This window comes from Hippocampus comes, unplaced genomic scaffold (assembly GCF_001891065.2).
Source record: "Hippocampus comes isolate QL1 unplaced genomic scaffold, H_comes_QL1_v1.1 scaffold78, whole genome shotgun sequence".
Classification (NCBI taxonomy): Eukaryota; Metazoa; Chordata; class Actinopteri; order Syngnathiformes; family Syngnathidae; genus Hippocampus; species Hippocampus comes.
In genome coordinates, this window is record NW_017805798.1 from 1,549,255 (window position 1) to 1,572,045 (window position 22,791).

At 43.0% G+C, this 22,791-nt stretch overlaps 1 long non-coding RNA gene across 1 annotated transcript in view; it reads right to left on the minus strand.

The window, feature by feature from the left end:
- The window catches only part of LOC109525185 (uncharacterized), a 34,113-nt gene that overhangs the window by 1,340 nt on the left and 9,982 nt on the right, over positions 1-22,791 (minus strand). Inside the window, exon 2 of the long non-coding RNA XR_002170090.1 lies at positions 4,520-4,652. This is a non-coding gene — a long non-coding RNA (uncharacterized LOC109525185). The remainder of the gene's footprint in view (positions 1-4,519; positions 4,653-22,791) is intronic.

The window sequence follows — 22,791 nt, forward strand, 5'->3', positions numbered from 1 at the left end:
TTTTTTATTTGTGGTGTATCTTATTTTGAAGGCACGTTTAAACGTGACCATAGCGACCAGCGAGCGTTGCGGCCAGATAGGACGTTCCTCATGTCATGATTTGTGTTGATTATTATGTTTCGAAAATACCACAGTTTTCATGCGGGTCATATCATATTATTTTGTTGTATTTATCCGTCACAACTTAAAGGCCGGTCCCTGAAAATATTGTCTGGTGTTAAACCGGTCCGTGGGGCAAAAAAGGTTGGGGACCGCTGCTTTAGATCACACCACAGGTTCTGGCGATTTCTGAGAGGATGGGAGTATCAGATTCACGTCATGTTAACATCCGGGGACCTTTTAGGTGTCATCATCGCTTTAAAATAAGTACACTTGAGCGTTTTTCTTCGAGGGCCGCCCCTGTCGTGCGGAGCTTATCAGTCATCGAACAGCGGCGTCCCGTCACGATGCGGAAACATACAAATACAGGAAATGACTTTTGCAGGAACTATCCATTCAAATTGCTTCCTCTGAAGGACTTCCAAGCAGTGATAATGACAAGTGATAAGTTACTTGGAACAGAACCAAGCAAGATTAAGCCTTCACTTCCTTCCTCAATGGCTGCCTGTTAATTTGCCTCTGTGTGTTCCGTCCTCTTCCGGAGAGGTCCGCTAATCTGTTCGCCTTGGAACTGCAGAACGTTTCGACGTGGCGGATGACGCCAGGGAAGCGAACGAGTGATTGAGGAAGAGTCAGGACTCTACCCTCGGCTAATGCACTTTTGCATGCAACACACTCGGCATCTGCGATTATTTCCCAAGTCTATCGCGAACCTTAAACTCAATGTGTCCCCTTCTTTCAAAATCCTACTAAATGAGGTTCGTGTTAAATGAAGTGTTAGAAGGACTCTGTGTGTGTGTGTGTGTGTGTGTGTGTGTGTGTGTGTGTGTTGTTCTTTAATCAGTATGATTAAAGTCATCCATCATGTCAAATGGGCACCAGTCCTGCTGACCCTCATTAATACAGTCCATTGAACATTGTTGCGCACGAATACCTGAAGGCAACACACGATTTGGGCGCTTTCAGAGCGGTCCAGGTTTCACAACTAAAAATAAAAGCTCATTAAAATAAAAACGGCCTCTACGCGAGCGCCAAGTCAAACAGGCTGAAGGGAGAACTGGAAGTGAGAAACCGCAAAACCGCTCCTATCATCTGGAGTCCAAATGAAGAATGGGAAGACACTTAAAAGCATTTCCTCTGCTCCGAGCTATAAGTGCAGCTTCGATAACGAGAGCCATGAGAACGAGCTTTTCATCAAACGGGAACGTGAAGGCTCGGGTGGGGGGGGGATGAACCACAATGGCACAATTTAGAAACTCCGAAAGTCCTGCAAATATGAGTTTGTGTTTTATATTCTGACTTTTTCCACATCCTGTCATATCTACAAAGAGGATCATTTTCTGGTCCCTCAGTTTATTCTGGTAACAGGAATCTGGTGCGTCTTCTCAAACGAGTGTTGCAAGAAGGATTTTTCGACTCTTCCTTCATTCAAGAAAACAGAGAGCGACGTCAAAATGAATAAATGCAATTTAGAGGTGACGCATGTTGAACTGTGAGATCAGTGGGTCAGAAATGAAACATCTGTTCGATTTTGGAATTGTTCGGCACTTGCAGGCAAACACTCATCCAATAAAACAGAAGCTTTAAATCAGGGGTTGGCACTGAACGGAACACAAAGAGACAAAAAAAAAAACCCCCAACAACAACAACATTGTCTTCCCATAATGTGACCATTAATTAATAAATAAACTAAAAAAAAAAAAACTATTTTTTTTTGTGAAATACAAAAAAAAAAAAAAGAAATAAGAAGAAGGGCAAAAAAAAAAAATAGATTTCCAACTTTAATATGATCAACGTGCACAACTCAATGCAATTTTGGTTTTGATCCTTTTTGAGAGGGGAAGTCAAATCAATAATGCCTGTTGCACAAGCGTATCTCCAGGACATTTCCCATTGACTTGAGACATGACCGTGTTCCGAATTAAGAAATCTGTTAAAACCGAGTTGTTCTAGTCGTCTTTTTCTGGCATGTTTTTGCTTGACGAGTGGTGTTGCGTTTGCATCAAATATGCCTTTTGGAATTACCGCCCACAAGTTTAGCTTTGGTTTCATCAGACCAAAAACACATTTTCCCCAAATGTGCATTTCGTTGTGTTTATTTTCGGGGTATAGGTTACAGGCCACGATAATGGAGGTAATTTGTTTTGGGAAAGGATTAATCTTGTCAGGTTTTTACGAATTTGAACAGGGGTGTGCAGACTTTTAATAACACCGTCTTGTAGACGAGCAACAGACCGCCATCAGGAATTCAAAGCGGCGCGTCTCCTTGTTCAAGGCAGCATTTTGCTCTGACAACTGATGAGCGTGACCCATTTTTGGGAAAAACCTGCTTGAAACGCTTCTGCCCCTAATTCAACAGTTCTTCTGTTTGTCCTGAAATCGTCGCCGAAGATTCTGGGAAACGCCTGATCGGCTTTTCCGTGAGTTGAACGTCCTGTCAAGTTTCCAAGCAAACATCCAACAAACCGTCATAACTTCTTGACTCGAGACTGAAATGTTTTGGCTCGCGCATTTCTTTCCACTGTCTGGGTGCCAGGTGGACAAAAGAACAGGAGGAGGACGACGCACTTTTTGAAGCAGGTAACTTGCATGCCGAAAGGACTTTTTTACATTTTGCTGTCGTGGCCATTAGCCTCCGTGACGTCACTGACCGCACGGCCTCTGACAAATGCTGGAATGCCGAATGTTAAAACGGAAAAGTACACTTTCAAAGCTTCAATCAGACAACGCAAATCTTGGCCTCGAGACAAGAATCTCAAGTCTTTCCATGATGCAACGCGGCATCCGCTTGAAATGAATTCACCACAACAAACCCCGCAGGAGACGCTTCTCCGTCCTTCTGGCCGTCCTCAAAGCACCAAAAGCACCAGCGGACGAGATCGGACCCAAAACAAGCACGCGAGTGCAAAACAAATGGGCCCGAACGAGCCCCAGTTGATCTCCCCCCCCCCGACCCGCCCCAGCCAACCTTTGGCATGGCAGTCAGTTATAGAGACGTCAAGTGGTGCGGGCGGGAATGTGAAACCCAAGCACGTTCCCCCATTTGGCACGCAGTTATGAGGCCACTTCATAGGAGTGTAAACTGTGTATTTAAAAAGCCGTCATTGTGGGACTAACGCTGGCCCTGAAGTAGGTTGTTAGAATAACTCAATGACACAATGGTTTCTTTTCTAAATAAACAGATGTGGGTAGGCTGTTAAAACCGTCAGCTTTTTTTTTTCTTTCTTTCTTTTCTCCGCTTCCCCTTCGTCCTTCTCCCCTCCTCCATCTCATCCGCGCGAGCACGCGCGCACACACTCGCTTCCACCCTCTGTCCACATGTCTAAGAAAGGCAACGGGCCGCTCTTCCTGCAGCTGTTCAGTACACACACGGGCCTCTGTTCCAGCTCCAGTATCCTAAGTGTGCAAATTCCGGTTGTCTAGCCGATTAATGATGATTTATCTTTCTGTTTATTTATTTATTTTTTTAAGTCTTCATCTTCCAAGACCACTGCCGCCGCACACCAACTAACTGCTCATGGCCTCGGTCGTCAAAAACGCTGCCATGTAGAGGAAATGAACTTGGCAAAATCCTGCTGGCACTGGATTATGAACTCTAAATGCCCAAAGATGAGTGTGGCGTTTCGTAATAGCTTGGCCCATCCATATACTGTCCAGTGAACCCCCGATTCACAGGGGGAATAAGCCAGCCCATGAATGACGAAAACATATTTATCATGGATACTCGTTAGAAATGCATTAACTTTTTTTTTTTAAACACTTAAAATTCCTGAAAAAAAAAACAAAAACAAACAAAAACATGGGTAAACCTCCAATACGGATTTTCCACAACAAATGTGAATTGGCACGTCAACTGCTTTTTCCGTTTTTGGTTAGCATTAAGCTAGCGGGCCACTCTTAATTAAGGAAACCTGAGCTTGTCTTCGATACATGATGTGTCATTTTACAGGAAATTCGGAGTGGCATTCAATAGCTTGATGCCTCTTCTTTGATCGCTTGTGCAGTACTGGCCAAAGTGACGCTTCTGATGTAAAGTGAGTTGAATTGAGTTCATTGCCACCAAACGACACCCGTATCTCAAGTTTATACCTGCGAGTAAAAAAAAAAAAAAAATCAGCTGAATGACGGCTTGTATCTAAGCGGGGCGACTCGTACCGTCAAAATAAAAAAAATAAAATCAATAAAAAGATTAAAAAAAATCGAAACAATGCAAAGACAAACACTTCACTTCGAGTAAGCTTCCCCGACATTCAAAAGAGGCTTATTGTATTTGTGAGAGTCAGAACGGCACAAGACAACCCAAACGCTGCTCCATTGTTTCAGGACCTCCACTAAAGTGTGAAAACGTGGAGGCGAGAGGTGTTATTTCGCAAGTCTGTTTGCTTGCCAATCAGCAGGATTTCGCAAAAATCTCACTCACGTGCGTCGAGGATTTTCATTCCTGCGCGCAGTCACGATGGAACATTTCCCCGTGTCCAAGAAGCAAATGGTAGAGGAGTTCCATCCATCTCATCCAAACGTCTTGCGTCATTCGCCAGGGACGCCAAAGTAGCCTGCCAAAAAAAATATACGGACAATGAAACAAAAGCTTTTGTGAGGGGGAAATTTATTTTCACTTCATGCCATTGGAGTCATGATAAAAGTCTTCAAAACGGTACAGTCTCTTCCCACAGCTGCATGTGCTCCTCAAATAGTATCATGAAATATTATTGAAGTAGGCTTGTTGTTTATGTCCCATGACAATATGTTAGATTGTACCATCAAATACATCTGTCATAATTTTTGTGTGGCCACACAACCGCCGCTTGAATTTTGACAGCCCGCACAACTCCAATTCCCCACGAGGAAGTCGGACAAAGGACGACAGTGATGTCTTAAGACAGAAGTTTAAGTCGTTCCTTGACGGCGGTTGCCATTTAAAACAGCTGCATATAATAATGTTGCCCGATTGAAATGAATTAAAATGCCACAAATTTGTTCCCACATCCCCCACAAAAAAAAAAAAAAAATTATGAAAGAAAGCTAAAATATGGGGCTATATTAAAACACACATTAGCAACATTAGTAAATTAGAGCAAGGATGGGCAAATGGCGACCGGGGGCCACTCAGGGTGTCATTAATGATTAATTTTCAGAAAGAAGTTGACATTTTGATTTTTTTTTTTTTTTTAACAGTCCCAAAGAATTCTTCAAAAAAGCTAAACATTCAATGAAACGTACTGCACAAAAACCGGGGAATGAAATGGGAGAGAAAAATCCCCGGCGAAAAATGGAAAGAAGCAAAATGATTAAAAAAAAAAAAAGGTGAATAAGCGAATCTGTGATTGCCGAACCGCGAACATGCATCGGTTGTAGTTTTAAGTTGCAACATCACCACGGCAGACATGGCTTCGTTGCGCTTACACGGTCTTATATTGCCCTTTACTACAACATCATTTGGCCAAGTAATTTTTGAATGGTTTTGGAATGATATGCAGGACAAACATGGTACCACAACAATATTAACTTTTAAATTTTTTGAAATTAAATTTTGAGTGAGTTGATTTGGTGAGAAAAAAAAAATGCACTTGATGTTGGTTTGCTGTTTTGCCGTTTTGTGCTGTCCTTCAAATGGTCATTTTTATGCAGGAGAATCACTTTTCATTTGCAAAGACAAACAAACAAAAAAAAAATACTAGTATGTGGTTATTTTGTTGTTTTCTTCAAACCCTTTTTTGCTGGGTTAGGATACTGCATTTTTTTTTTATATAAATTGAGAAACATTAAAAATGAAATATGTTAAGAGCATGTAATTTGTCCATATTTAAAGTGCAGGGCATTTGGTTAGGAATTGCATGGTCCTATCTGCCCCCCGTGTAGCATTAAAGTTGCACATCCCTTAATTTGAGTTTCACAACTGATTCATATTTACCGGTAGTGGCACTCCAATCAATCGCCCGCTGATCATAATTTTCCGAGAACGTTTGAGAACCTCTGCTCTATTGTTTCTGTACCCGAACTAAATGTGACGAAACATTTGTTGAAGAGCTATTAAGATTAAAAAAAAAAACAAAACAAAAAAAAAAAACAGAACACAAGACGGAGAGAATTCCTTTTTAAAATCAACCACCAGTTACCAACGTCCCCGGCAGACATTTGCGGGGGCCCTTTCCGAGCAGTGCCGATAAGGCTGCCTGGCGACTAAATAAAAAGCACATGTCGAACATAACAGAGATGCATCATTCCTCGATGAACTCTTGACTCCGGGTGGATTACTGTGACCAATCCACATGTTACACACTCGGAACACAAATCACTTTGCGAGGAAAGTTCAGAATCAGTAATAACGTGCAGAGATGTTGCCATGGCTGTGTTGCTCAATGACTACATTCAGAACGTTCCACTTTTTACTCTTTGTGTGAGTGTGTGTGTGTGTGTGTGTGTGTGTGTGTCCTTTTTGGGCAGGGCTTCATCTCGACCAAGTGAAATTCTGAAGTTTCGCCACAACAACTTGTTTTCAGCCGGTAAGAGCCCGGCAATAACTCTGCTGGGGCCCCAGATGACTCTGGACAGATTCATCGCAGTCAACACCCGAGGTCAAACGCAGGTAATCCATCAGGGCGCCAGGCTAATTCGGCACTGTCAGGTAGGAGCAAAAGAAGTCACTTCGAGTCACGGGGTTACGACTCGTCGACTGAAATTGATGGTTTCTTCCCAGCGGGGTAGCCGAGTCGCTAAGGTTGGGCCGAGCACACGCCGTACTGGGTTGGAACACAGATAAACAAAACGAGAAGCTAATATTCCTCGCCCGTGTAAAGATAAATAAAGGCTTGATTATAAGTGAGCGATACTTGTGTAAACTCTCGGGAGGAAAAATTTACGGTGTGCGTTAAATGACGTGATGCTCAAATCTCAGGAACAACTGACAATGTAAACAAGTCGACTCCCTCGGCCTGTTCCACTTCTAACACGGCAGCGGGGAGTGAGGATGACGCCGCACTGAGTGTCGGGCTGGTTGCTCGGCACAACAGCTTGCAGAGATTGTTTGTCGAAGGAAAAAAGGGGACTGTTCGAAACAGGAAAGGAGCCTGTCGGTTTCGGCTTGGCATCAGGCCAGCACAATTCCAGCTTTGTTATTGGAAAAATATGAATTATTGGTCAAAGACAGGCCAATTTCATAGCGATTTGGCTCCCGATTATTAAGCCGCAAGATTTGTGAGTTGGGCTTTTGGTGTACATGTGAGATGCTTGAGTCGACTCATTTTTGGATTGAAGCATCCCTGAGCTGTATCATGATATTAATGTTACAGATAGTGAAGGGGTCCTTGTTGTTGTTGCACAAAACAGAACGATTCCTCATGCACGAAAGCAACAATTGTTCTCGTCATTTGAAAGAGTCTGCAAAACTGCTCCTTATACTGCGACTTATTTTGAAGACTAAAAAAACCCCTAAACCTGAGTCACTTGTATCGCAAGACCACTGTAATCGGAGTCCCAGACGACACCCTGCGCCGGTGAGTCCGCTGGCCAAAAGTTGATCCTCTCCTTACTTCCGATCGCTCGCCCTCTGGCCGTCCTCTCAGCTGATAGGAATGCAGGTGCAGATGTGTAGTGGCTTGCTTTAAGATTTTTTTTTTTATTTTTTTTTTATGATGTTTCGAGGGTCTGCAAACTCGTTCACCTTCCCAAACTTGACTTGGAGGCTTTTGAAAGTACTGGGATGAATTCCGGTGCGAATCCTCCAATACAGACCAACATATGGTACGGTGGAGAGTCAAAGACGTCTGGGACAATTTGGAAATACGGAACAAAACTTGAACGTTCGTCAGCAGACTGTGTGAGACCTCTGTCGGTCCGAGCGGGCAACTTTAGACTGACGTCCGCCAGATAGCAGGATACGCCCACATTCGCGGCACGGCGGATTGAGGTAGACAAAAATAGTACTCTTCGTCTTTAATCTGCTATAAATATATTTTTTTAAAAAAACAACAACAAAAAAACAAGTCCATTATCCAATGGTTCATTTCCCTCATAGTCGATCGAGGAAGTCTGGTCAAATTCTCAAGCCTAAAATGAACAATGGTTTCAGTTCAAACCGGTGTTGTGTAAACGCCCCTTCGCATGACATCAAAATGGCGGCGCTTAAGCCTCGACTTCATTACATACCGTATCAATCACCATGCGGTGAAAGAAAGAAAAAAAAATGAGTGGACATCTGGCATAGTGGCAATAATTTCCTGGACTCTGGCTGTCTCTGGATGGAGCCCGGCAGTCTGGGCCCACATAGACACGAGCACCCAGCAAACACACTCATCCACCCAGCACAAGGCAGACCTCTGATCTATCTACAAGCCAACAATCTAGCCCTTCTTCTGTTCCAGACATACTTTCTGTCACAATCCGTCCACCGTGAATGAAGATAAAGTAGCAGACCGTCAGTCAGCAAGAGGCTATCAGAATTACGGAGATGGCTGGATAATACCAATTTAAAGACCTTTCTCCTCCCCCCGCCCCCCGACCGTTCCCTCCATCAAGCTGCTCCAGACAGAATCCTCAGGAGCACTAATGATACACTTTTAGCTTCAAATTTAGACGTCAGGGGTTAAGAAAGAGGCCTTCTGCGTCTCTGGCAAATGGAGAAGACTCTCAGACAAGTTGCAAGAGTAGCCGTTAAAGTAAGAGGGTAGTTTCCTCTCATTAGAAGCCTGTGGCGACATTCGGGTCTAAAATGGACGGCCCTCACGAAGCGGAGCTGATAAAATTAGGAAAGGATGGAGAAGGCCACAGCTGCTGCCCTAGGCTCCACGTAATAAAATCACGAGCGGTGTCGCTTACAAACCTGGCTTTTGTCAACGTGGTCATTTCAACGGCACCTTGTCAGAGTCAATGACACTAATCGCAATGCGTTTGTCTGGTGCTAGTTTACCATTACCGCAGCTAGTAAACGGTAACGTCATAAACGCCAGAAAGGTGATATTTACGGGACGTTTTCATGAACTGCAATTTTAACAGCTTTTGATAAAACCTAAACTATGACAAAAAATTGCATGGTTGAGAGATGTGTACACGCCAGTAAAAACAACAGCCATAGATGTAAATGGGTCAAAATGACATGCTACTGCGGATGCTAAGCTAACGTCAGCGCTCCATTACTTTTGGAGGGACCCTGTACCGAATTTTGAAATGTACTGTACAAAAGGGTGTTTTGAGTGAACTGGACACTCATTTTTGGTCCTCTGAATCCTAGTTTGAGGTTCCACTGTCTTTTTGATTGTGTTAGGTTGTCCCTGAACAAAGCTAATTTAGCAACAACATAGATGTAGTGTAATTTCGAAAACATTTACTGTAGCTATATCAAAGTCAAAATTAAAACTCAGCATTCATGGGTGTAAAATAGTGCAAATCAACACAATAAAATAGAAAACGTGAGTCAGGGGAGTGTCTCGACACCCTGCAAAGGACAGTTTTTAGTCGCGCTAGCAAGCCATTCGCAGCTTAGCGCAAGTTAGCTTAGCACCTAGTATTTACGGGATAGTGTCCGAGAAGAAAATGAAGGACAATGGGTGACTCTTCCATGTTGAAGCTTGCAACTTTTCCAGCTGCGTGGTCAGATGTGTTTGAAGCCATTTTCACACCGAGGCAGTACAATGTCATCAACTTATCAGGATTAGTCAGTAGGAGCGCAAATTGTTACCCTGATTTATATCATCCACTACATACAACCTAATTCAAAAGTTCTGAAGCCGACTTGAGTGTTTTGACAAAACTTTTTTGCATAGCTAAACATGTTGTTGGTCTATTGAAAAGTTTGGACTCCACTTCAAGGAGAACTGCCTGTAGGAACACCGACTTGAAGTGCAGTTGATCACATTGAGCTTCATCACTCGTCTGTCAGCGCATCTCATTCCAAAGAGAGGTGATGAAAACCTTGAGAGCTTTTATCTGACTGGCCTCTATTCTCCGGAGGTGTTATAATGAGCCACTTTGAAATACTTTCAAACCAGACGCGGTTCTGATTTGGTTTCATTGGGAAACTTTCAAGAGCTGTGCATTTAAAAGGCGAATGCCAGGATTTCATATCACTAATCTTGTGTTTTCACACCGACTCAAATGGTGACATCTCTTTCACGAAGAGCCATATTGAGATGGCATGTTTAGTGTTTGCGCTTGACTTGCATCCATTCATACTTTTTGGTCTATTATCTTGCAAGAACACATGACATTTACTGTCCTGTGTTTCTTCTTTATTTTTGGAAGACTATCTGAAGGATCCCTATTTGTTATTGTCTCGATAACTAGAAGCCCAAACCATTCCGTTCTTAAAAGTGCAGCTCCAGTTCCCGGCAGTGGGAAAAGGTCGGCGTGATTAGGTCTTAAACGTCTGATATCAATCACACCAACACAATTAGCTCTTATCATAAAAGCATTTTCTAAGGGTTGGCTAAGCCTCTTCGCAGAAGAAGAGAGACACCCGGGCTCTGCTTTGAACTTAAGATAACAAGCCTCAGTATTGTCGCTGTTTGGGAAATGGGTTTGTGGGTGCGTATTTGCATTTTTTTTTTTTTTTTTTTGCATCAAAGTCAAAGAAGAAGCAAGGGGCGTTTTTGGACATTAGCATTAGCATATAATGGAACCTCTAAAGCCAAAGAACATGCATCCAGAAGTTTTTCGAAAAACATTCTTCCGAAGCGGTCTGATTTTACCATCAGACGTCCCTGAGGTCTGTGGCTGAGTTTGCATACAGCAGGCCGTGATATACACATCATTCTGTTCTTCCACCGCTTGCCCCTCCCTTACCTGACAGAAGCAGCTGCACCTCATGACAGATAGGCCATGTCATCTCCAAAAATTCCACCAGTGCTGCCCTCCTCTACATTTTTTTTGCTGTCAGCACTCAGAGTGATGTTCTAATTTTGCCAAGGCTAACAGGCCTGTGTGCACGCACGTACGTGCGCACACATACACACACACACACACACACACACACACACACACACACACACACACACACACACATATATATACTGTACATATGCCTTAGATCAATAAGTGAGATGAACAAACAATAACAGCTGAAGTCATAAAAATGGAATGAGACGCCTGTTAGCAACAAATGACCCCTCCCACCCCACCAGCGATGGATGCCAAGGGAAATATGTAGCAGCCTATCGCACTTAAAGCATGACCGTACACAATCCTGTACTAGCTCTACGAGGTCTCGTTAAGGCCGTCGAATGAGCCGCACGGTCTTCTGGGTAATTGAGTGAGGATGTGCTGTAAGGCAACTGGAGCCGCCTTACCATTCTGGGCGGGATCTAAGTTCACGTCACAACAAGCAGCCCTTTGTCAAACAGTTGACAATTTAAGAAATATATGTATTTTTTTTAATGCCATGATATCTTGCGGCTTTAAAAGCGCCACATAGTTTAGCCTTTCAGTTCGCTAGTGTAATGCTAAGGCTAAAAAGCCTGTATGTTGCGATGCTATGACCCTTTAATCAATCGACTGAACACCAACCGTGCAGCAATACATGTAGAGAGACAATATAACAGTGTCATCATCTTTTCTATGAAGAATGACTAATATTAGTGCTGCACTGACTAGCTTAGAGAATTCTTTCAATAAACAGAATATCCATCGGTTTCATTCTATCCTATTTATGTCATAGGCTTTATCACTTATGTAAGGTGTTAACGTGAAAGCCTTCAGTGAACCTTATTTGTAGTCTTCTTTTTTTTTTTTTTTTTTTAAACTCCTCCCTGCAAATAGCTCGCGTGAGCATTTCAGCAAGTTTTGATACCGGGTCTCCTGTTGCCGCTCCGATGCGGTCAATTTTGCCTGATCCCTTGGTAAAAGAGAACCAGTTGCATCAAGGACGCCCGTCAAAGCGTGTCACCATCACGGAGTGAACGATGGCTTCGTTAGGATGCGTCAAAGGCTAAAACAAACACGTTTAAACAAGCATCGACTCAGACTACTGTGCAGTCGGCAAAGATGCAGCGGTTCTGTGTAAATTCAGGCGAGTTGTTTTGCTTGAAACCATATGGGACTCATTTGCGGGGGAACTTCTGGCATCGGTTGCAGGCATGGTTTTGATGTTCTTGATAGGCGCGGTGTACATTACGGCCAGCATCAAAACTCTTCCAAGATAATTGTGGCCCTGCCGCCATAACGGGGAGGAAAATTCGACACCTCCAGTTCCATCTGTTTTGTAAATACAAAAGCCAGTTTACATATTTTCGAATAGCTATGAAAAGTTTTTGTCGAAAGAGTTGGGCTCTTTATGGCCATATATTCCAGTAATTGAGGGCGAGTAAAAATATTGGCGCCGGTTGAGCTTCAGTTTTTAGTTTAACAAGCAACTTTGCGTGCGTTTCGGTCCAGTCGAGATGAAATTGGATGGAGGGGCCTTTTGAAAGAGGACTGGCTTTAATACGAACCACATAAAATGTTCGTTTTCCCCCCACACATAAATATCCAAAGAACAACAAAAAGCGAAAGGCAAACGTCATTACTGCGGATTACAGACAATCTGGGTAATCACTCATACCGCATAATGCCGCTCTTTGACGACCGTGCAATGAATTCAATGCTGCAAATGAGTTCGCCATGCGGCGATAACGATCTGACAACACCATTTGCTGGGTTTGGTCTTACATCGCGTGGCCAACTGCCAAGAAAACACGCACAGTATAGTGATATGCGGACGTCTAATGCCAAAAATAACCCATTTGGTGGCATCGCGCCGCACCAGAACAGTACTTGCATTATATCGCTTTCAGGCAGTAATCGGCGGGGGGGGGGCTCAACACTAAGCATTCCGGTGCCATTTCTCAGAGGAACCGCAAATGGGTCAGAACCACCTTAAGTGCTTTCTTGGCAACCGGAGAGAAACCTTAGCGAAAACGATCTTGTGCCTTTCTCTGGAAACCTGACCCTGAATTGCTGGCTTTGCTAGAGCAATCGCTTGGTACCAGACGGCGGTATTTGTCCATCGCCACAAACGCTCATCACCAAGTGTTATTTTATGTGCGGCTGAATGATGCGATCGATGTTTTTGGTAAACCAGCTAACTAACCAACCGACAGTAGACGAGAACGCCTCTCGCATTGATGCTTTTACGTTTGATAAGCCAATGTTCATAAGAACATGAAAGCCACGTAAGTTTGCAGGGCCCCAAAAGTTCTTTTTTTTTTTCCTTGATATAACTTTACAAATAAGCGTCCCTAATAGTTTGTGTCATGGAGTCTACGGGACGAGAGCCGAATGTGAAAGGGTCAAGTGTCTCCACAGGATCTCGGTGAGCGTTTAAGCGCAAAGACAAGACAACAAGTCCCGGTCTTTGAAATGTGAAGCAAGTCCCAAATCTTCCAAGCGGCACGTTCAGTCCACCAGCAGCTGCACGCCCGCATCGAGCTACCTCTATGTGACAGCCCAGCGCATCTACTGCTCGCTAACATGTTCATGGCAACGGCACTCCACAATTCAGTACGACATGGTTCTCAGTCTTTGCACCTGTTTTCAGTTTCTATGATTCCAAAGGTTGACCCAGGAACAAATTACTTACTGTACATGACCCTTGGTGGTGGGTGTGTGTGTGTGTGTGTGGGGGGAGACAACGTTTTTTTAATTGATTTTTTGCATTTTAGTTTTTTTTTTTTTTTTTTTTTTTTAACTTAGTAGTTGAAGTGAAAGGAGATACCTTCTTCCCCTAATGGTGACAGCTGGTCAGAGAGATAATGTGCAGTGTATCGTGTGTATGTACGCGTGTATTTGAGAATGCAGCTGCAGCCTGGCTGCATGATGGTAGGAAGTCCGTCCATAGCACCAGTCGAGGGTTTCAGAGCACACAGCAACTTGATAGCCATTAGGAAGTACCCACATTCAGTGTGTATACACACACACACACACACACACACACACACACACACACACACACACACACACACACACACACACACCCCACAATAAACGACACGGCCACGTTTTCAAGTTGTTGGCAATCTCTGCATTTTCGGGTCACTGCAAACGCACTCTCTACATGGTGCTAACATTTCTAATAACGACGAGGATTTATGCCACATAAGCACAGTTACTCATATTGTATTTACGGTTCTGCGTCTTCTTTGTAGAAAGCCCCCCCCCCGCCACATGACTTAAGGCGCCAGCTGATTATGCAGCCCGGGGGTTGGAATCCAGATTTTAGTCCAAAAACAACAAGCTTGAAATGACTCATGCGCTTCGGCATCCGACCTAATGGAAACCTAATATTAGGAATGCTCCCCCCGTCCCTTTGCTCTGCCCCCCCCCCCCTTACGGCTTTCAGCTTGTAACCTCCAAAAACGCGGGCTAATGGTACCAGTGAATTAGGTTCACGGACAACGGTGTATGAAATGTATGTGGGGGCCAAAGTGAGAAGGCGGAAAAGAAACTGTGATTACTGGAGATTCTCCAATTCTTTATATATACGGGTGAGTCAAACAGAGTAATAGATCACTAAGAATTCAGAGGGCTTGTGAAAAAAACAACAACAAAAACCCCAAAGCTTGTATCTTGAAAAAGTCGACTTTTAAAGTCAAAACACAACCCGCAATCAATTCTTGTGGCCATGCATAAAACCTGTCTTAAGTATATTTTTTCATCCAGTATTTTACTTTTTGTTTGCAGTACTTTGTTTAAAAAAAAAAAAAAACAAGACATTTAATGTAAATGTATTCATTATTTACACGGTGATGGCGTTAAGTGGTGCGCTCGCCTGACTTTTATGCGAGCAGCGTGGATCAGCTCAGGGATCAGCGACTCTGTGGCAGCGAATGGTCATTTGTCTCTCTCTGTGCCCGGCGACCAGTCCAGGGTGTAGTCCGCCTTCCGCCCAAAGTCAGCTGGGATAGACTCCGACAACTCCACGTGACCCTCCTCGGGATAAGCGGCGTTGAAAATGGATGGATGGATTCCTTATTATAATTAGTTTATCTATAAGTAGTTTTCCTGCGATATTCAAGCATTGTGTAACATGTGGGCGTGGTTTACAATAATAAATAAACTGTCGGAATGAAACCGCTTCCTTCTTTTTATTGAACACATAGGCCTACTATGTTGCTGTATTATAAACTTGGGCATTACGTTGTTACTTGGAGAGGACCGTCATCCTTCGTCTGTGTCTAAGTGTGAGCATTTATCCTCAAATTCCAAGAAACCGTAGGTCGGCCAGTGAGCACAATACGTTGAACCTGAGTCGATCAACTGATTGACTCTTTCATCCTTGTCCACTTGCTACAACTGAGACTGGCCGGGGCAGTTGTAGCAAGAGCCCGCTGGTCCGAATAACGTGTAGTAAATGTCCTAGTAAAGAGGAGCTGGACCCTTTGAGGCCGAGGCCCCAGAAGCTCACTGGAATGTCATCAATCTTCTGCCAAAGTCTCTGAGATTGCTTCAAGCTTTCTCATGTTTATCTCGCGTGACAACTCTGGGAAAAATAAAAATAACCCCGACTCCACCAAAACCCGGGGTGAAATTTTTGAAAGGGGAAGAAGAACTAGCGGCCAGATGATTGATCATGATGCTTAAGACCAAGTCTCATTTGCTTCCCATTAATCGTCCTTATTAAAGTCACATTTCAATATCACTGGAGTCACATGGTGGCTCAATCTAAAATTGAAAGTCCAGCAGTGCCTTGAGATAAAAGTGACCTGACTTACAAGTTGGTTTGTTTTTTTTGGAGGGGTGGAACAGGTGAATGGTATTTGCATGATTTTACAAGTGTTTTCACGGAACGATTATGCTCATATCTCAACCTTTTTTTCGCCAAAATGAGTATATTTTTAATTCATGACAGCCATCTCATCCAAACATGTCTTACTACATGTCCAACCACGTATGATCCCCAAGCCCGGACATGAGTTACAGCGGCTCTAATGCGGAGGCTGTTGCCATTTTATCACTCTAATTATAGTTAAAAACATGACGCCCGCATAAGAGTCCGTTTGAACGTCCACGGGGGAGTGGGGGGGCTAATGCGCACTCGGCATAGAGAAGTAAAAATGGTCTATGAAGAGCCTTTTCCCCCCAGCAGGAGATGTTTTATTAGCGCCCTTTAAAAGCCCGGCTTGTTAAACAAAGCAGCGGGCGGGCGGCCCGCTCTGCTGCGGCCTCGGGATCTGCAGCGCGGCTACAACGCTGGCTATTTTCACCTTCTTCGCGGCTTTATTTGACATGCTAGCGTGTAGACAGGCTTGTTTCAAGACACAATAATCACTTTTAACTTGAGATCCAAGTCTCGAGTGACACCTGCGAGGGGGAGTCAGGATTCGGGTGGTCCCGGCTTCATTTGGTGTCTTCGCAACGTCAACGAGAGGAAGAAAACGGGCCAAGCAGAAGAGGTTAGATAAATAAGAAGTATTGGAGGACATGAACACCTCAACGTGGTGCAGAACTGACTTGCAGACCCAGCGTGGATTCATATACACAAGGTGTATAATCTGTATATGGTATCGTTCCCCCACTAGCTTTCATTTTGGGCCATCATAAATTAATTTAAATGTGGAACATGTCCTCCTATTAATATATATAATTCAATTGCCACTCTATTTCGTCGCTATAACTATGTCCAAAATACTGCGTTTAAACAGGGGTGTGTAGACTTGTTTAAAAATCCACTGTCAGTGGACTTGGCACCCACAATGACATTGTTATCATTGCAGTAATTTGAAGACAGTGGTTGTTCCAACGTCATCCTCATAAATCCACCTGCAAAGTCTAAATAGAGCTCGGTTGGAAGCATCACAGAAATGCTGCGCAACACTCGTTTGCAAACAGTGAGCACTGAAGGGTGGTCTGCTCTGTTTATCATGGTTTACCATGTCCTCCTCATCTGTGTTAACTCCACGCTGTCAGTGTGGGTGTTCTTCATTTACGCCTTGGACCGAAGCCCCCAGGGACGGGATGCTTTGGCAAGGACACTCGTGTGACCTTGTCTTTGAAAACAGAAAGACAGTGTCCAATGGACGACCAAGGTGAATTTTGGTCAAATAAATCAACTCTCTTTCGCATGTCATCGAGGTTTCACAGTTAAAAGGGAGGAAAAAATGTGAAACATTTTGCCCGAAAATTGCCTGCCTGTGTGAAACAAATGTTTTTTTTTTTTTTTTTTTAAGTGAGAGTTTGCGGTTTAGTACTACTTTGCCAAATCTGACAGTATAAACTTCATAGCAGTGCCTTCGCAGCAGGATGTCACGTATGAATATGAACAAAATAACTCAAAAAAAATTAAGCATTATACGATGTTAATTTGATGGCATGATAATGATATATACCATTTTCAGTTATTCTGTAAAAAAAATAAAATTTATACACACACACGCACACACACGCACACACACAGCTCACCTTTTCACACTTTACTTTGAAGAGACATTAAACTGACCTATATCAAATGCATTCAGCAGTTCTGCTATATAAAATTATGAAATGTAAACAGAAGCAAGGAAGATAGAATTATGAACAGTTTGAAATAGCAGGAAGAGTTACTACAAAATCTTTAGCTAGAAAAAAAAAAAGTCAGGAAAAGGTTATTGAACAGCTGAACTTTATTTGGGTCTAATCAGAGGCACGAACTAGAAACAGGTGTGTGCTGACTCACATTAAACATGCCAATACTTGGCCATAGCATCGCCATTGAAATGCTTTGCTTGAATACAAAAAGTAATGCTAAACTCAATTTTTTAAAATCTTTCCAGGCTCTAAAACGTCATTGCCCTCTAAACAGAGGGCCAAAATGACACCCTTCGGTTAAAATTTGTCTCGGGTAAACAGTCGCTGAATTGTGGCAAATGTGAAATTTACGGGCATCCCCGTGTGTGGCGACATTTGGTGCGTAAGGGCGACCTCCCAAAGCTGCAATTGCATATGGACATCAGCGCCAGGTGGGCTCCTGCTACGACATCCTTCAAGCGACATCACTTCGAGCCAGAGAGAGAGAGAACCGCTACACTGAGAGTCATCCCTTACTGTAAATATTTTCTTAGCTGTGCATTTGTCTTCCAAGGAGGTGTGAATTTGGACACCACTCAGACAGCTGCGATTTATGTCTAGGGTACATGATAAAGATGACTATGGTGAATTCCTTAGCGTTGTTGTTGTACTCAGGTCAACTTTGGTAAGATTCTTCAAAGCAAGGAACCACCTGGGAAGGGGGGCGGGGTGGTGTTAAAGTTTTATGTATTATAGAAACCTGCCTTGGGAAAAACTAGCATTTATGCTAGGTCCGGCGCATTGACACGGTTTATTCTTGTGTTGATTAATGTGCACTGCCCCAATGAAATAAATAAAATAAATTCACTGATATAGGAAATGTGCAACAACTGTTCTTTTTGGTTTGTTTGTTTTTATAGCCACCAAGTAAAGTTTGATGTAGACCGATACGATAGCCTTTTATGCTCACTATCAGCTAGCTAGCTAGCTAGCTCCCCTGATTAAATTCTTGCTGAGCTTTATGGTCTGGGATCACGTCATGTAGCTTCAAGACATATTTTATTGTGATTTTTTTTTTTTTTTTAATTATGGCCTGGGATAACGTCATGTAGTTTCAAGGCATATTTTATTGTGATTTTTTTTTTTTTTTTTTTAATTATCAACCATGGAGGATGCTGTATTGACAAAAGGATGAAATGATGGAATTATAGAACGTTTTTAAAATGCCATTCGGGTCGTCCAGTCTAACCTCACGAGAGCGGACACATCGAGTTTCAAGATTAGGTTTCTTCAGGATAAATAACTATTTGCGATAGCTAAACTGAAGGGAAAATGTGATGTTGCGGGATTGGAATGCCTCGGTTGTGTGCTGCCAAAGCTGAGCTGGAAACATTCAGCACAGAACCTGTACTAGGAACCACTTAATGATTTGCAAAGGGGAACACACATCTGGTCGGACGTCTGAGGCAAAAGAGGTTGAGATGATTCAAACCGGGCCGCCGATCTCTGCCATTCGCAGCCTGAGAATGAGGCCTAATGTTCAACAAAAATCTTAAGTACAGGAAATAGGCCTGTTATCAGAATACAGCCATGTGCCTTGGCAGACAACCAAATCAAAAATTGCTTCGTGTTTACTATTTTTGAGTTGGGCCAAATGTTTATCGATGGATAAATCACAAATCCGCAGCAAAGAAACTGCCGTCACCGAGGTGTTTGTTTTCATTTCCGTTGCCAAAAAGTGTAGCCGATAGATAGAACAAGTAGGAGTTTATTTATGCAACTATCAGCTTTGTTAGACGGTTTAGATGATAATCCGAAGACTTTCACCCTCTGAGCTACTGGAGAGGAGCTCACCAAAGTGGTCAAGCTTCTTCTGGGGATGGAAACAAATTGAGAGTGTTTCAAAGGAAAATGTTAAAATATTTCTAATCTTAATTATCGATCTAACTTAAATGGTATCCAGGAGCGAAGGAAAATTTAAAACGGTAAATTTATCGCCGAATCATTTGGTATGAAGTATGGAGGGATAAAATAAATCAAAAGTGGATGTTTAGGAGTTCTTTTGATTGTGTGGCATTGAATAACTAATCGAAGAAGGACAACAGCTATGGTGAGACGCGGCACAATTCTTTGGCTCAAAATGACAATGAAAGACACCTTCACAATGTTTATAAATGATAATTACAGACAAAAACGTCACAACACATTTGAGTAAAAAAAAAAAAAAAAAAAAAAAAAGAAAGTCAAAGACAACCTGGGTATTGTCTTTGTAGTTACACATGCACGCCGTAAAGTCCATTGCAGCAGGTTATAATTAATGTCTCAGACCAACAAAAACACTCTTCATAGAGGCCACCATGCCGCGCGCATTCAGGTATTACTGCACAACTATTTGCTTTAGGCACAGCTGCACATTTTATTTCCCTTAACGAGGCACTTCTAGACTGATGTTCCTCTCATATTTTGGCAGTGAAAAGGAACAACACAATACACAGGGTAGCTTAGCAGTTCTTGAATATTATATATTTGTTAGGGGTGTAATAAAAATGATTGGAAAAGTTTTTAAAAAATCATTTTGGATTTAAAAGATTTATTGAATCGATTGATCCACTTTAAATATAGCTTAATGCATGCATACTGAACCATCTTACGGTGGGGAGATATCTATGAAGAAAACACCACACTTAGGGTAGTGACAATTCATTCATATGTGTAAAATGATAAGACATCAATGCATATCCTATCAAACGGAGCCGTACCCATATCAAATCGAAATCCCACCGAATAGTATCGTTCCACTTAAAAAAAAAAAAAAAAAAAAAAAAAATCCAAGCCTTGAATCTTATCGCAACCCATATATCGAGATCCATGATTGATTCGTCTGCCTGCAGTCCAGACCTGTCTGCCGTTGAAAATGCGTATGCGCATTATGAAGCGTAAAATACGACAACGGACACCCACGGATTTTTGAACAGCTGAAGCTGTACATCAAGCAAGAATGGGAAAGAATGTATGAATTCACACAGACAAGTGAAAAATAGCAGACTAATTCAGCGTAATAATCGCGCAGCTGCCAGGCAGGTTTTCGTCATTGTGACTACCTTCTCAACCATTTAGCTGTAAGAGGCGAGGTAATGACAGACATTTACATATATTTCAAAAAGGAGTCAGTGCAATCACAAGGTAATGTGACTAAGACTGGAGGACCAACTTTCCATAAAGTCATGGCGTGAACAGATGACAGGTGGATCAAATCAGTCAAAAAATGTTTGGAAAGAAATGTTAAATAATACATTCGCAGTCTGTGTTGAACAAAAGCAGATTTGTTCCACCGCTGTTGCAACAAGAGGCAAGCAAAAGTCTTTGGAAGACATCGAATCAGAAGGTTTCTGTTTGCAAGCCTAAGTAACCTTTTTTTTTTTTTTTTTTTAGGGAACCTCAAGTCGGGGGCTGTGTTCAAATGTACACACTGCTTTTGGAGTTCATCTCAGCCCCCCCTCGTCCCCCGCCCCCTTCCAAAAACCTCCTCCTTCGCTCAATGAATTCCAGATGTTTTGCAGACGAAAGTGAATTTTAAGGGGGGAGGGTTGCTGGCAGTTGTTCTTTTTCTTTGGCTCGCATGTCTAATTTATGAATGCAGGGTGAGAAAAAGCCGTGGACCCAAATGTATGGCGGCTCTCCAGGATCATCTAGAAATACAAAGCGCTCGAACCCGTTCTTGGTGGACCTGAGCCAAACGGATGAAATACAAATACGTCCAGTTGAAATTCTTGTGACAAAGACCCAGCATACTTTTAAGATCAAGGCAGCACGGAAAGGATTGCGAGTGTAATGAAGTCCTGACGTGCACGTCTTAGGAACCAAAATTCAAATCGGGGGTCAGGTAAACATGCGGCGGAGGGCTTTCAGATCCGGTCGCCGTGTGTGGTCCGCCTCACTGACATAACCCGGGATTGTGGAGTCAGAACTGTAGGAAATGCACTGATCTCTGGTTTTTAATAAACATCAAATCCTCCTTGCCCGCGGGCCAGATGAAAAGAGGCCTCAACCAAATGTTCCTCTTGGCCACCAATAAAGAGCAAGGCCCCGCACTCCCCTCAAGTGCCAGATCCTCATACGAGGCGAATTCAACGCAAAAATGAACAACATGCGATTATTATCGCCTCACTTTCCCGAGGGCCTACCCGGTGTTGAAAGATGCAAAAAGGTTCAGCAAATTGTTCGACTCGTGTGACAAACCGTGCACTTGAAAATGTCAATGTTTTTACCTCCAACGAGGAAGTGAGGATTTTATATATGTCTTGTGTGGTCATCTGGCAGATTAAGCGAAAATCACAATGTGGAGGGGTAGCGCATGGACTGGAAATTTTGGCCGGATTCTTGAAATGTAACATATCCTGTTGCACATCCTTCAATTTTTGAGGATATTGTATAGATGTACAGATGCCGATTACAAAAAAAAAAAAATCATCTTTTTTTTCATGGTGATAAAAGACATAATTAGCATGAACTTCACATTTCTAACAAAACTACTCGAAGCATCCTGATCACGTCTGACCTCTCAGTGCACATCATGACTTCGCAAACCGCCCATTCGAACCACTCAAGCGGGATCGCCGTCTCATTGTTTGCTTTGCTTCCTGCGAGCGGCACACGTCCGCTACCGCGCATGACACTGCCAGCAGATGTGTGCCGGGTTGCAGAATAAATAAACCGGGCCAAGATGATGCTGTCCGCAGAAGCTAAATATTGACTTAAGGACCTGTAATCAGATTCACTCACATGACAGAATGGAAATAAACAGCAACACTGGCCCACGTCGACCCTCCCACCACAACACAGGAACACTTGCCGGGAGCTGGGGAGTAAACGAGGGAAAAAAAAAAAAAGAGGAAAAAAAACCACTTGAGAATCTCAACTTGAAGCCAGTCGTGCAATGGGAAGCGAAGGCAACGCTCACCCTATATGGCAGATGTATTTCAAAGTGTCATTTTTGTGTGGCATCTTTGAACGAAGCTCTTAATAAAATCATGTGGAAGTCGTTTCGAGGCTTCTGTATTTGACTCAAACCAATGGAACCCGATAACCATCCCCCTCACATCTGGCTCCAAGATAAAAGTTACTGCAAGCGTCGAGATGGCTGTTTTGGCGGCTCTTCCACAAAGACCCCAAGACTTTAAACGTGCATTCTTTAGGGTTCTATAAATTAGTCCTCTCAAATAAAGGAAAAAAAAAATCCCTCAT